General features: G+C 37.2%; 1 protein-coding gene across 4 annotated transcripts in view; it reads right to left on the bottom strand.

Annotated features, from left to right (window-relative positions):
- CABCOCO1 (ciliary associated calcium binding coiled-coil 1) overlaps nt 1-15,395 on the bottom strand; it is a 563,526-nt gene that overhangs the window by 273,808 nt on the left and 274,323 nt on the right. For 2 of the 4 annotated variants that reach the window (XM_074339487.2, XM_088792038.1), the window contains exon 3: nt 11,740-11,837. The exons of the other annotated variants lie outside the window; for them this stretch is intronic. The gene's annotated coding sequence lies outside the window, so the exon portion shown is untranslated. The remainder of the gene's footprint in view (nt 1-11,739; nt 11,838-15,395) is intronic. 4 annotated transcript variants of the gene reach the window in all.

The raw sequence follows: 15,395 nt of genomic DNA, 5'->3' as shown, positions 1-15,395 counted from the left end.
TTCATTTATACAATAAAGTTGTTTTATGAAATCAAATGAATGACCATTTTCTTTATTATTTCCATTAAGTAATGCAATTAATTATAGGCAATTTTGCAAGGTCATTAAAATAACTCTAAGCTGCTACTGCTACCATCACCACCACCACCACGATACCATTTTAGTTTGGAGTCTACATAAAATAAAAAGTCAAAAATCTGTCCCTATCCTCCCCCCACATCCAAACCCAAAGCAGAGGTAACAGCCAGCAGTTTGGTGTATATCCTTTGAAGCTTTTCTTTTAAATGAATTTACAATCTCCTTTGCCCTCACCCTTCTCACCCTATCAGTCATTAAGCTCAGTAGATGCAACTTGCAAAACCCCTTTTGAATTCTCCATTTCTTTTTGTTTCCAAGTCACTTTTCTGGTCCAAGTCATCGTCACCTCTTGCAATAGCCTAATAAGTAGTCTCCCAACTTCCACACGATTTTCTCAACAATCCATTATCTTCACAGTGGTGCACAATGACCATTTAAAAATGCACTTTCTTTTAAAATCATTGAGTGGTTTTATAATTATGTTAAAATGTACATCTTTAACCAGCTTATAATGTCTTGCAGGGATTGGCTCCTGCCTGTTTCTCCGGCCTCCTGCATTGCCTCTTTTTCTGCTTACCAGCAGTATTTTTACTTTTCAGGTCCTTGAAACCCTTTCCTAAGTCAAGCCATATAATATTCTCTCTCCTTGGTATGTTCCTCCCTCCCCACTCTCTTTGCCTGGCTGACTCCAACTCATTCTTTACGTTATATGTTACTTCTGATTTGTCTTCCCTCAGTTTCCCCAATCTAAATGCTATTTCTATTTTCACACTTTTAATTTTACATTGTAATATTAGGATCAATTATTCATAAATAGTCATTTGTGTAATTATTTACTTAATATTTGTCACCCCCAGTATACCATAAGTTCCATGAAAGGAAATGGTCTGTCTTAGTCACTTATTAGGAAGGATGGAGACTGTCTTATTCACTTATTGGGAGGGGACTGTTTCTAGGATAGAACACCAGGGAAACTTCTAAAGTGCTGAAAGTATTTCATGTCTTTATATAGGTGGTGGTTATGTGTTTGTATATATTTATTTTTACATGTGCACAAGGGTATAAATTTGTAAAAACCCTTAAGGTATGTAAAGTTAATTATTTATACATGTAATTCTTAATATTTTATATTATTCTCCAATTTAAAAGTTTCATAAATTTAACCAAAGACATACATTTATAATTTTCATAGTAAATGTCACATTACCCTTCAAAAGCTGTAAAAATTTACAGTTCTTCCAACAGTATATGAGGGTACTCTTTTATCCCCGTGCCCTCATCAATACACTCTCTCTACCAATACGAGCAGCAAAAGACAGCATCTCCTTGATGTTTAAATTTGCTTCCTTGATTATTAGTGAAATTGAAGTAACATTTTTAATCCATTCGGGATTTATTTCAATATATGATATAAGAATTAAATTTATTTTCCCATTCTTTGTCCCAGAACCATTTACTGAATAATCTTCCCTTTCCTCTTTCATTTGTTATGTCATTAATCTTTATTATACTCTTGTGATATCAATGGCCATGATAATATAATAAATTCCTGTATATAGTAGGATCTGTTTCTGAGATATCTATTCTCATCTATTAATTTGTCTCTTTATTGTTGCGCCAGTGCCAGGCTGATGAAATTAACATAACTTTAGAAAAGTCATCGCCATTAATCTTTTTCAAATGTAAAAAGAATCTGATACTTTAAATGATGTCTAAAATGGTTTTGTCAAGTCAAAAAAATACCAGCTGAGATTTTGATTTGCAGTTAATCTTAGGTTGAGTTTCTCAGGGGAAACAGATATTGAGATGGAGATTTGCTAGCAGGTAATTTATTTGGGGGTGATTGTGCGAGTAACACCTGTGAGATAGTAAGGGATGCAAAGAAAAAGTTGAACTGAGATGAAGTTGCAACAGAGGCTTCAGCTGATCTCACACGGAGCTATAGAGAGAGAGCTGGGATGATTCTTCAGAGTTGACCAGAATTGAAACAAAGGGGCTACATCAACCAGTCAATGGGTACAGGCTGCTTCCAAGGAGGAGATATGACGGGCAAAGCCAAGGACAGATCCTGGAGAAGGACTCAGCTCTGAGCTCTCAGTAGCCAACACTCAAACTCTAGAAATGAGAGCCTTAGTTCTGAATGGGAATATGTGCTGTACACCATGGCGTCCACTACACAATTCATACAATACTACTTTTTTTCCCAGGAAAATTATCAGCTTTTCCTTTTATTCAACTCCTTTATATCTTAAATAACTTAGGCTGAAAACACAAAAGAAGACAATTGGAAAAGCTGAGTAACTTTCTGTGGAATGACTGGCAGTCAAACAATAAATTCAGTAATGGAATAATGAGCCCAAATCAACAAGTGAAAAAACTTAGGAATAAATAACCATCTTTTACTCAATATTAGCTAAAAGCATATGAGCATATGGTACTTAAACAAAAACAAACACAAAACAAAAAAACTAATCTTTTCCTTTGCTCACTTTGGTTTTTCCAAATTCTTTTCGTCTTCCCTGAACTACAAGTACACTTCAAGAGCCTCCTCTCATTTTTACTTCCTGCTCAAATTCTGCTTCTTTTCACATACCTGACCACCAACGCCCAGCATTTGCATGTTCAAACGTCTGCTAGAATCTCTTTCCCTCAATCCTGATCCTCTGTGATTCTCTTGGGGCCATCTCCAACTCTTCTCTTTCATAAACTACTTTCACTTTGTGGTCAGGACCTACCACGTCTACCTGTGAGATATGGTTGAACTGTCTCTTATTTTTATTTTCAATGCTAGGGACAAAGTTCACAGCAATAGCATTTGTATATTGATGAATGTTGTAAATATCTAACTGATTTCTATGTTTCTATTTATTCCTCTCTATAACCGATATGTCACTGACAACACCATCATCACCACCCAAGCTCAAACACTTTGATACCTTTCTATCACTCACAGGGTAATAAAATCTAAGTGTGTTGATATGTAATTCAAAGCTCTGTGTACTCTCCACCTAGAATTTTTTTTCTACAGCCCAGCTTTATCGTGCCACTTGCATTCTCATTCTTCTTATCTGTACTGCTTCCCTGTGTCTCTTTTTTCTATCCACCTATAAATATAATTCTCCCTCTGTCCCTCCCTGAAGATACTGTATTTGCCACGACTCAGCTTAAATGCTACCTTAGTGAAGCATTCTTGGATTCCCACATCAGAAATTTATTGTGCATTCTTTTATTTCCCATACCGTATTTTCCCGAAAATCAGACCTAGCCGGACAATCAGCTCTAATGTATCTTTTGGAGAAAAAATTAATATAAGACCCGGTCTTATATTATACTATATAATATAAGTATAATATAGTATATATTATATATAGTATATACTATATATAACATATAGTATATTATACTATATATTATATAGTATAATATAAGACCGGGTCTTATAGTAAAATAAGACTGGGTCGTATATTAATTTTTGCTCCAAAAGACACATTAGAGCTGATTGTCTGGCTAGGTCTTATTTTCTGGGAAATACAGTAGTACTTTGTTTATACCATTCTTGCAATATGTGCCCTGCTTTTATATATCCATATGTATGTGTGTTTCCCTGACTATGTTGATTTTACAAGGCAGAAGCTGTTTATTTTATTCATCTTTGTATTCTTCACAAAGCCTAGCCTAGTACAATTCTTCATTATGCAAAATATAGGTTATGAAATATAATTCTGATGTTTAAAAAATCAGAGATGTGATTCATTCACTCCGTCCTCACTGGAATGCATCGAGAGCTGCACTATCCAATATGACAGCCACCAGCAACATGTGGCTATTGAAATTTAAATAAACTAAAGTGAAATGAAATTTTAAAAAATTCTGTTCCTCAGTCACATTAGCCACATTTCACATACCCTATAGCCACATGTGACTAATGGCTGGCATATTGGACTACACATCCCAATAGGTAGGAATGATGGAACATTCCTACCATCACAGAAAGCTCTGCTGCATCAGAATGCTTTTAGCTGCAGACAACAGAATACTTGACGTATCTTAATTTGGCTTCCTCAAAAACGGACCCTGAGACAAGTCTTAGGCACATGTAATTATTTAGAAGGTGATCCCAAGATCAAGGACAACAAATTTGAGGGGGTGGGAGTAAGTAAGACAGGAAAGGATATATTAATAAGCCGGTTTCTGCTGTCAGCTACTGGGACTCAGTTGGAGTCCTCTGAGAAAGTGTGTGGGACATATTTCATAAATGTCCCACCAGAGTGGGGGAAGGCTTAGCCCCCCTCCTCCCCTAAGTGTCATTCCTTTTGATTGAGGCTTAGGAGGAAGGAGCTTAAACTCCTTGTACTGCACCTTAGCAATGCTTCTTAGCTTAGAGAAGAGGTGCAGGCACGTGAGGTGGGAAACTATCAGAGTGCTGGCACTGCTTCTTATAGCAGCAGGTTGCCTCAGGTGGGCAAAAGGGTAAGTTGCGGCATCAACAGACCCTGATACACATCCAAATGGGGCTTAAGCAATAACCATAATGGATCACCCTGCATAGAAATGTCTGGAAAAGGCAAGAATAAATACTTTTTAATTCAGTGGCTTTATGATGAAAGGACCCTAGGTCGGTGGTTCTACAATAATGTTGGTTTCCTACTAGCATCATCTCAAATTGTCTGTGGCACATCCAAACTTCAGAAGTAAGCATCCCACAGGCAGGACGGGGTGAACCCTGCCATTGGTTCTTTCCTAAAGAGTGAAGAGGACTTTTCCTACATGCCTCCCTGAAGACATTCTTTTGTATCTCAGTGGCCAAGACTGCATTCACATGTCCATGAAGGTGGCAGGGTAATAAAACTGCCACGATTGGTTTAAACTAGTCAACATTCACCTCTTGGCTACCGGGGGTGAGGATGGGGGTGGGGAGGCTGTCTTTCCTGAAGACACTGCCCTCCAATATATGAACTAAATAGGCTTCTGATGGAAAACAGAAGGTGCAACTGGACTGAGGATGTGTATAGTCTAAGCAAACACAAAATTTGTCACAGGTGTAGGCATCAACGTTTGAGAAAGATATTAACAAACTCAAAGGAATTTAGAAGAAAATGACCTGATTTCCAGGGTCTGGAAACTGAATCATATTTTGAGTAGACAGTAGAACCAGACAAGATCCAGAGCTCCAATGTCATTGTATAACTGAGTTCACCAACCCTTGAATTTTCCTAATATGCAGAATAGAAAACTTTAAGGGTATCACGATAGCTATCATTAAATATTTGAAGAAATATCATTGGATAGTAGATTCAAATTAATTCTGATTCACCAGGGGATATAGCTAGGACCAGTGTATAAGTTACATATATTTTTTCATATAATGGACAGATATCCCCCTTTAACAATTAGAGCTATTGTTCATAAATAATATAATAAATTAGTAATATTCCCACTAATGGGAAATCAAGCAAAAGCTGAATGATATTAATAATTTACATTCCAATAGTGCTTTATGTTTCAGAGTATAGTTTCATTTGACTACTCTTAAAGCTCTGTAAGGTGGTATTGTGTAGATACTATCACTTCTATTTTCATTATGGAAAGACTGCGGCTCAGCAAGCTTAATGACTGCTCAAGATTGTGGAGCTAATAGATGGTGTAGATGTGACTCACATTCAGATTTTCTAATTCAGAAACATTGGCAGTTCTTCAAACTTTATAACTATTAGGCTATTTAAAATGTGTCTGTAATTGAAACTAATTTTGTAATAGACCTGGATCTGACTCTGGTTCTACTGCTTTCTTTCTTATTACTGGCAATCTTGTTCCCAGGAATACCCATCATTAGCCTCTCTATTCTTATACTCGTAGCTCCCGCTGCTGTATTTCTAGGTCTTTCAGATTCTGCCTGTATTTCCATTAGTTGAAGATTCTTTATGCGATATTAGTTAATATGTAGATTTTCACCCTTTCCCAGTATTACATAGGATCCAGTTTGTGAATAAATGAGAGCATAGCTAGAGAAAGCCAATCTCATTTCTCTTCTTGATCAGTCTGAAGTTTCTCTCTTTCATGGGGTGTTCTTATTTCAATAGTCACTGGAATATATAAACTCCATCCTTTCCTTTGTATTCGATATTAAGGACTTGAATCGTTGTTCTACTTACCCTCTCTTCTGTTCTTAACTTCCTTACTGGGTAGGGTCAGTGCCTTCTGTACAGTCCGTACTCAAGGAATTCTCTTCAAATCAATCAGGGAATTCTGACTAGTGAGATCTTGATCTAGGTCTGGATTGTTGCTTTAGGGTTCTGTTTTTTTACATTCATGCAAACATACTGTTTTTCTGGTTCTTGAGTTGGAATGTTTAACAACCACCAGAGTTTCAAGCTTTGAGGATGTGAGGCAGCTCACTATCTTCAGGTACAAAAACAAAAACAAAACGACAACAAAAAAACAAAAAAAATCTTTGTATCTCAAATATGCTTAATGCAGGGTTTTCCTTCAACTCCTCATATGGGTTACTTTTGATCTAGGAAGAACAATTGTTGATAATGTTTATATAATATATATTTATATCTATCTATCTATCTATCTATCTATCTATCTATCTATCTATCTATCTATATAAAATGTTCGCTTTTTGATTTGCTATTTCCTACTACAGTTGATTCTTGAATGACACAGGTATTAACTGTGTGGGCCCACATATATGAGGATTTTTTTCGATAAATACTGTAAATGCATTTTCCTCATGATTTTCTTAATAACATTTTCTTTTCTCTAGCGTACTTTATTGTAAGAATATGGTGTATAATACATATAACTTACGAAATATGTGTTCATCGACTATTTATGTTATAGGTGAAGCTTCTAGTCAACAGTAGGTTATTAGTAATTAAGATTTTAGGGAGTCAAAAGTTATATGCAGATTTTTAACTGTGTGGTGGGTTGGTGCCCATAACCCCTGCATTGTTTCAAGGGTCAATTGTAATTGGTGCTTTATTTTATAATAGCAATAACAAAAACAATAGTAAATAACAATATCTCACAATTATTGAGATTTTCCTATGTCTGAGACATGATTCTAAGCATTTTACAAGCAGTAACACAACAATTTTGTCAACAAGAGTACTATTGTTACCCTCATTTTACAGATTTAAAAAGTGAGGCACAGAGAGGTTAAGTAAGTTATCCAAAGTCACACAGCTAAAGCAGGGAATCCAAATTTGCCAGCCAGTCAATGTAGTTCCAGACCCCACGCTTAACCGCTTTGCTTTATTATTAGTGGTATTAAATGGGTTCACCAAGTTGGAGTTTTTAGAGGGCTGGCAGGAAAGCACCAAAGAATCTCATTTCTTAGGCTGTATTACTATATTTCTTTATTCCCTTCAAACAAACTCCTGGTGTTTCAACTTGCATGTTTAAGTGTTGACCAACTTTAAATATTTCAATTTGAGTCATTTCCACTCTTTGCTACCTACCTAAACAAAAAATAAATAAATAAATATACGTGTGTGTGTGTGTGTGTGTGTGTGTGTGTGTGTGTGTGAATTTAAAGTAGGTATTGCTACTAAGTCCTTTGTTCAGACGTCTAAAATCTTTGAGGTTAAAGGTTATGCCTTGTGAATTTTCTGAAGGGCTGACTTAACCTGTCTTTGAAAAAAGCCCAAACTAGAAAGTAAAAGTAAGTGAGAAGAACAAAACTAACCAGAAGAGTGATGGGAAGGATTCTCGGAAGTTGTAAGGGCAACAAAAAACATGTGAATAAAACACATAAAAGGTTTAAATCACAAATACTAACAGAGAAAAGCAGTTTGTGCAGTATAAATATTCTTGCATAGGGAGAAAAAATTAGGAATGTTTAGAACTAAAAGTTAGTGTATAGGATCAGATGTGTAGGATTAATTTTTGTAAATCAGAGAAAATGAAAAATTAAATTTCTACAAAGATAAAGATATATACAGAAGAGGAATCAGAGTCATTTCTATAGAGCTTCAGAAAAATGAAGGAAAAAAAGAAAGAATAAGGCAAGGAGATGGGACTGGGGAAAAAACATGACAAAGCAACAACAACAAAGAAAAAAAACAAGAAAAATATTGAGGGGGCAATATTTACACTGAAATTTCCACGATTTTTAGCGACAAAAGCCCCAGATACATAAAATGTGAGAGAAAGGCAGAATTGAGTCTTTCCCATAGCTGGCTGCTGAAGTAAAGGCTGCAATGTTTCTTCATTATGACAATTGACCGGCCAGATAAATTATGATTCAGTAAGTTACAGGTGTGGGAAATGAAGTGGAAATGTACAAGGGACTCAGCAAACTGTGAAACTGCATTGGCTTTATCAGCGGACTCATGTTGAGTCCATCTAGTTGATGAACGTCCTTATCAGCCAGCAAATATAAATGACTTATGGGAACAATATTTCAAGGCATAATGACACAGCTATATCTAGTATTCTTCTCAGATCTGGGTTATTAAATATTAAATATCAAAGCTGTAAATTATAGTAGCAGCTTTATATAACTAAATTAAATTCAAACAAAACCTAATTTCCTTAATCATTGGCTGTAATCCTCCAGGAACATATGCTATTAACTCAACTACAAATGACACAGAAATTGTATGAGTTCAGTTAAGTCATTTGATATCAAATTCTAATCCAGGGCAGACTTCTCTGTAAATCTCCTACAGGGATTTTAATACTTCTACAATCATATTGGCTTTTACAGAGTAACTAATCTTTTCATACTCTTATTTCTCACTCCTTTATCCAATTTCTTTTTATTTTTTTCCTCTCTCTCTTTTTTTTTCCTCTCAGAGCATATTCTAGGTCATTTTTTTAAAAAAAAAAAATCAGACTTCCTATGGAATTAAAAAAAAATTATCCAAAATTATCATCAGAGTTATCATAACCGGAGATTGTGCACAGAGAACTAATTAAACTTAACTGGGAGTATTTATAGATCCAATTAACTGTCTACGGCCATGTATGTCAGTGCAAACGCAAAACAGTAAAAAAATGATCAGTATAATTTGGCCCATTGTCCTCATGGCCAAATGTTTAGCATAGAGTTTGTTCAATAATGAGGAGCATTGTGTCTACTGTAATTATGAACAAATGGCTTAAGTGAATTTATTTTGTGTTCTTCTTGAACAAATGTTAGCCATTTTTTGAATAGTCCATTATGAGTATAGGCTCAATAACATATATTTAAGAATCTTCAATTGCTTAAAGTAAAAGAATTTGAAAGGGAGGGAAGAATTAGTTCATATTATGGGGCTCTACACCACCGTAAGGAGATGAGAGTCCTGGCAAAAATGGACACCCGAGAAGTTTGGGCTCCTGTTCATAAGCAAGGTAAACAGTGGTGTGAGGCATGGGGAGATTGGACAGGAAGGGGTCAGAAGGAATAACTTCTCCTATTTTTCTCTTCTTCTTTCTGCTGTTACTTCACACATATACATCTATGATTTACATAAATCTATATATAATTCAATATGTATGCATCTCTCTATACATCTATATCTCTATGTAGAAATCCCACACTCATATGCATTTATATACGCATGTACATATGTATGCATAAGTCAACTTTGTTCTATATTTAAAGTAAACATATAAATCAGTGTTTTTCCTAGTAGTTACTATAGACGTCTGGGGAGGTTGATCTTTGCGTGAGGGAACTGGCTTTGAACTCTTGCTTCTGCTCGGACTCCTCCCTTGCCTAACTGTGAACATCCCAAAGCCTGACTTTTCAACCCTCGTCTCTTTCTCCTTAAATTCTATTCCCAAAATGCAATGTTTGTCTGTACGCTGCTGTGGGTTCTGACCTCAAGGCACAAATCATAATTCACAGAGACAGTATTTGATGAGGAGTAAAGAACTTAAAATGAGGTCTCTCTTTTGCTATGAAAAGATGTAGAATGAAAAATGAAAGCCTCACTTTTGCCTTTTCTTGTTTAAAAATGAAGCAACTGAAACAAAACAAACAAGAAAGATAAAAGAAGCAGGTGGTCCATCAAGATAGCAGTAAAAGGTCTAAATTACATGCCTAACACTTTGTTTGCTCTGTAATCATAAACAATACTTGATCTAATGTGGTTTCAGACATAAGTAACTCATATGTTCCCAGGTTTCTCCAGCTTGTGGCTCTCCAGCTTGAGGACAAAGTCAGCAAAAGAGTCTGTCCTCGAGTCTCTGAGGTCAGGTGGTTGTCCTGAATATAACTGATAGTCCTCTGCCCTGTTTGAGGCTCAGTGCTCTTGTGACAGACAATCATCTCTGGAAGGGCCAGGACTGCACTTTCGGGGCTCTTGCCCTGGTTACTCATTCGGTGGTGCTGATCCACCATTGACACTGCCCTCTGGAGCATCGTTAGGGCCACACTGCACTTAGAGCTCCATCACCACTTGCCTTTGGCTTTGGTTCTCTTCTGTAAGACAGTAGGAAAACGCCCTTCCCCTTTCACACCCTACATTTACAGGGACATCCCATGGTGGAGTGGTCTGGTTCCCTTGTCATCGCTGGCTGTAACACTCATCCAAAGCATGTTGGTGACACAGGAACTGGCAGGGTTACAGAGCAGCCTCACAGAGCGCATAGGACCACTTTTTCCTCACCTGCTTTGGTTGACTGACTGAGTATGACTCATAGAGCCAGCATCCTTCATCAGTTTTGGGAAACAATTTCTCTCCAGTGCCCTCCTTGCAGTGGCCCTACTACAGTTTGTCTCCCATTTTCACTCAGCCCCCATCAGTCTACATCCTGGCTGTGGATGGAATTCAAGTTCTTTGAGATTTATGGGTCCCCCAGAAGCCTAGAGCATGGCTAGGTCTAGTTTGGAATGTGCAGAATAGGAGGTAGGGGTGGTAATAGAAGAATAAACAGCCTCTATCTCAGGGAAGGCAAGAGAGCAAATTACAGTAGCTCCGTAAAAGGTGGGATTGGGTGTGTGTGTAGGAGGATGAGGGGTAGAGAGGGAGTTTGAAGAGGTGGGGGGAGGCGAAATGTCATCTATGCCAGCATGTCTGAGCCTCAATCCTGGTTGCAATGTTCCTTGATAGGTATACGTGGTCAGCCATACTAAGACTTCCATTTATTATAATCAATTTTTAGCTAATTCCATTAAGGACATTTTCATCTGTGACTCCATTTTCAACTCTTAGTAGTTTCAGAAAATGGTAAAAATTGTCTTGAATGCCCTTGACTCAAAATTGGATTGAACTGATTTATAATAGACTTTTTTAAGTTTCTTGAATTCCTTGTACAAAGTACCACTATCTATTAGCCTATTTCCTACTGTTTCTATTCATCATTCATCACTCATTTTACCACCACAACCTTGGGAGTCTGTTGTTGTTAGAAGAACAACAAAAGTCGATAACTTAGCAGCAGCTGTGTTAATATATGATTTTTCTTAAGGTTTTATGGGAAACAAAGGCAGCATTGGTATAATTGTTGAATCTTGGGTTTGTTAAAAATTTTCAATTTTTTTCCTATATTGGCACTTTTGAAAAGATGAAGCAGTAAGAATTGCAGTCAATTTTATGCTCAATACAAAATATTGAGGTGAAAAGTTCTGTACCAGAGGCTTCAAAGAAAAAACATATATATGTTTGTGTGTGTATATACCCACACACACACATATGGCTCATTTTAAAGCATAAAGCTTACCTCTTCCATTAGGTAATTTGGAGAATCCAAATAGCTTCAACCATTGCTATGAAGTCTCCACAATTTTCTGAAGTAAGTTACTCTGCAAACCACAACTGCTATTCAATGAAAAGGAAAGATGCTATGGTCATGGTAGTTGTGCAGTATTTCTACATTATCAACTTTTGATTCAAAAAGGGGGAAAGTACCCTTTAGTTTCCCCAAGGAAAGTCTGTAGCAAGCTGTTAAACGAGTCAAACATTATACCTATTGGGGAGTTTAGAAATTGTTTCACAAAAAAATAAAATAAAAAAAATAAATAGATGTATTGCTTTTATTTATAGCTTCATAGGTCCTCTCCAAAATCCATGAATGCAGTACAGTGAAAAACTGAAACACCTAGTGTTGTTAACAAACCACCCTTTGTTTGGCTTTCTTTAGGATTTACAGCATAAAGGTGTTGTATTAACACTGAAGCTATTTCAAGAGGTCTGTTCAACTCTGTAAAAAAAAAAAAAAGTTTTACCTAAAGAATGAAAACCACCTCCTTACCAAAATAGGAACCTTGCAACAAATTAGGGTTCTAAAAGTTGGCTGCATAGTATGATTTAAAACACACACACACACACACACACACACACACACACACACACACACAGTCTTTGCTAATCTAATTTATCTTCTAGGCATGCTTTTATTGCCCAATCCTTAGACCTAAATCAAGTCTTTTATAGCGTAGCTAGTAGCACAATTTCAAGATGTCAGGATAACTAGGCCATGGAATCTGCTACCCCTGCTGATAGCCAAAGATGATAAGTGCAAAGGGGCACACTTCCCCAAGTCAGGGAGAAGTGACCTCCAGTTAAGCCCATATAAATAGCTGGGATTTTTGCTAGAACCTCAGGTAGGGCTTTGGTCCCAGTATCAGTCAACTCAGGCTGCCATGACAAGATACTACAGATATTTATTTTCTCACACTCACTACTGGAGACTGGAATTCCAAGGTAAAGGTGCCCCCCTGCACCCGCCCCAGGATTGGTTTTTAGTGACATTTCTCTTCCTGGCTTGCAATGGCCACCTTCTCACTGCGTCCTCAATGGTCTTTCCTGTGTGCACGTGCAGACTGAGAGACAGATCTCTGGTGTCTTCCTCTTCTTATAAGGACACCAGTCCTATGGGATTAGGGTCCTACCCTTAGGACCCCATTTGACACTAAGTATCTCCTGAAAACCCTATCTCTAAGCACAGCCACATTGGGGCTTAGGGCTTTGATATATGAATTTTGAGGGGACACACTTCAGTCCATTACATTCTATCCTCATAGTACTTAAGTTAGGAGATAGCAAGGAGAAGAGTAAATATTGTTCAAGGACTTGGTGTCTTCTTATGGGAAAATGGTTGGTGTGTTTTTGATTGTACACAGGATAATTGTTTCCGGTCAGGAAGAAGGCTAACCTTGTTATGTGCCTTATTTGGACATTAAGTATGACTGACAGAAACATGTATGGGTGACAAGTTGATAAGGAGTGGACTTGTGATGATCACTTTTATGTGTCAACTTGACTGGGCTGCAGGGTGCCCAGGTAATTTGGTCAGACATCACTGTGGGTTTTTCTGTGAGTGGTTTTGACTGAGATTGGTATTTAAACTTGTATTTACTTCATTCAAGTAAAGCAGATTGCTCTCCATATTGTGGGTAGGCCTCATCCAATCACTTGAAGGACCGAACAAAATAAAAGGCTGCACCTCCCCTGAGTAAGAGACAATTCTCCTGCCCGATGGCCTTCACACTGGGACATCTGCTCTCCCTGCTTCTACTGCAGGCTGTTACTCTTCAGACTCCAACGGGGACATGGACTCTGCATATATTGGATTTGCCAGCCTCCAAAATCGCACGAACTGATTCTTTATACTAAATCTAGCTATATTCTGTTCTTTTGGAAAACTCTGCAGTACAGCCACTCGTGCACTTCAACGGCCAGCTATCTCCCACCTGTCACTTAATCATGTGTACACATATTCATTGCAAATGTTTCCTGTGTAGTCATGTTTATATTTTATTGTTGCAAAATTTAGGAATCAGAAAATCCCACTCATAGTTCCTACAGTTTTCTGACTCCTAATTTGAGTCAGAAAATTGAGTGATCACAAAATAGTCAAATGACTACTACAAAATATATGTCCTACATTCTCTAACTTATTCGCATGACTTAGGATGAATCACTCATCTACTCTGAAATCTAGTTCCTCATTTGGAAATGTGGATAAATATACTTCCGCCTTTCCACCTCATGGGATCAATTTACAAACTCATAAGATGACACATGTAAAAGTTCTTCTAAAGATACAGTGTCATCATGTGGTGGAGTTTATTACTATTACTGCCATATATATATATATATATATATATATATATATATATATATATGCATTTGTTACTGTGAGTTTACCTTGAATTAAAAATTCCCCAAACTTCAGAAACAGGTTTTATCATGACACTTCTTTCGTTAAATCAGAATGGTAACTAAGTAGCTCAAGTACCATAGCTACGCTGTTCTTACCCACTTCCTTGACACACATTCAAAATCTACAAAGGAGGCACTTTCTCACTGAGCTTGTGAAGAGCTGTAGAATTCTTCTAAAACCTTGTATTCTTAGCCGCCACTACCTGTGGACCTGAGTAGGCATACAAGTTGATACCTTGCTGTCATCTCGGAATTAGTGAGGAATCAATCAGTTCTGTGGCCTACCCTGTTCTGTCAAAGCATGTCTAGATTACTGTTAATTTATAAAATGCAACATGGACCTGTGAATGGAGTGAAGAGTGTATGTCTAATGTTGATTGCTGCATTTAGTAATGGGAATCAACTTCTGCATTAGCTTCACAGCATGTCCCTCAGCATTTTAAACATTTGTGGTCAGAAATACAGACAGGTCTGCTCTCCTCTGTAAATTTCCTTATAAATTCTGCAATTCATGGGAGTTGTCTTTGCAGAAAAGAGTTGTTTGAAAGGGAACAAGAAACCACATAGACTGTGAGCCAAGAGAAGAAAACACGCTAAATTATCCACTTCCCTCACCACCCCTTTCTCACCTTCCTCCCCTACTATAGCACAACTAGTCCTTCTGGGAATATTTTCTCAATTCTTCTTCAGATTACATAGAAGAAACCATAGTTCTGTGATTAAAGTAAGCAGAAGGTTTTATGTTTCTTTTGTCACTGAGTCATAGAAAAGAAACAAAACAAACCAAGTTTGGCTCAATCAAAATCGAACCGATCACATAGGTTTATTAAACATAGCATTGACCGAAAGAAAATATGAAATCCTTGCCCAGGAAGGACGGATGCCAAGAACAGAGTGGTTTTCTGACTTTGTCTTTGATATCTATAAGTTTTATTCTTTGCACAAGTCACTGCGTTCCTGAATAGCTGTTATTAAACATTGGGGGAAACTTGCAAATGGACAAAGAAATGCATTGGGGATTTCCAGATGTTAGCTAGCCACACTCCATGAGAAGGCTCCTCACATCTGTTTTTGACCTCCAGAGTACGTAAAACACTTTATTTTCTCTTCTATTATTTGATCTCCTTATTTTTGTGGCCAAGTATATATTGGATGCAAAAACTTTTTCAGACCAAAACTTGGCATGTGAACTCTTGATTTGGCTGCATTTGG

Source organism: Rhinolophus sinicus, chromosome 15 (assembly GCF_057876585.1).
Source record: "Rhinolophus sinicus isolate RSI-liver-muscle chromosome 15, RSI-T2T, whole genome shotgun sequence".
Taxonomy (NCBI): Eukaryota; Metazoa; Chordata; class Mammalia; order Chiroptera; family Rhinolophidae; genus Rhinolophus; species Rhinolophus sinicus.
This window is presented reverse-complemented; position numbering and strand designations above follow the sequence as displayed.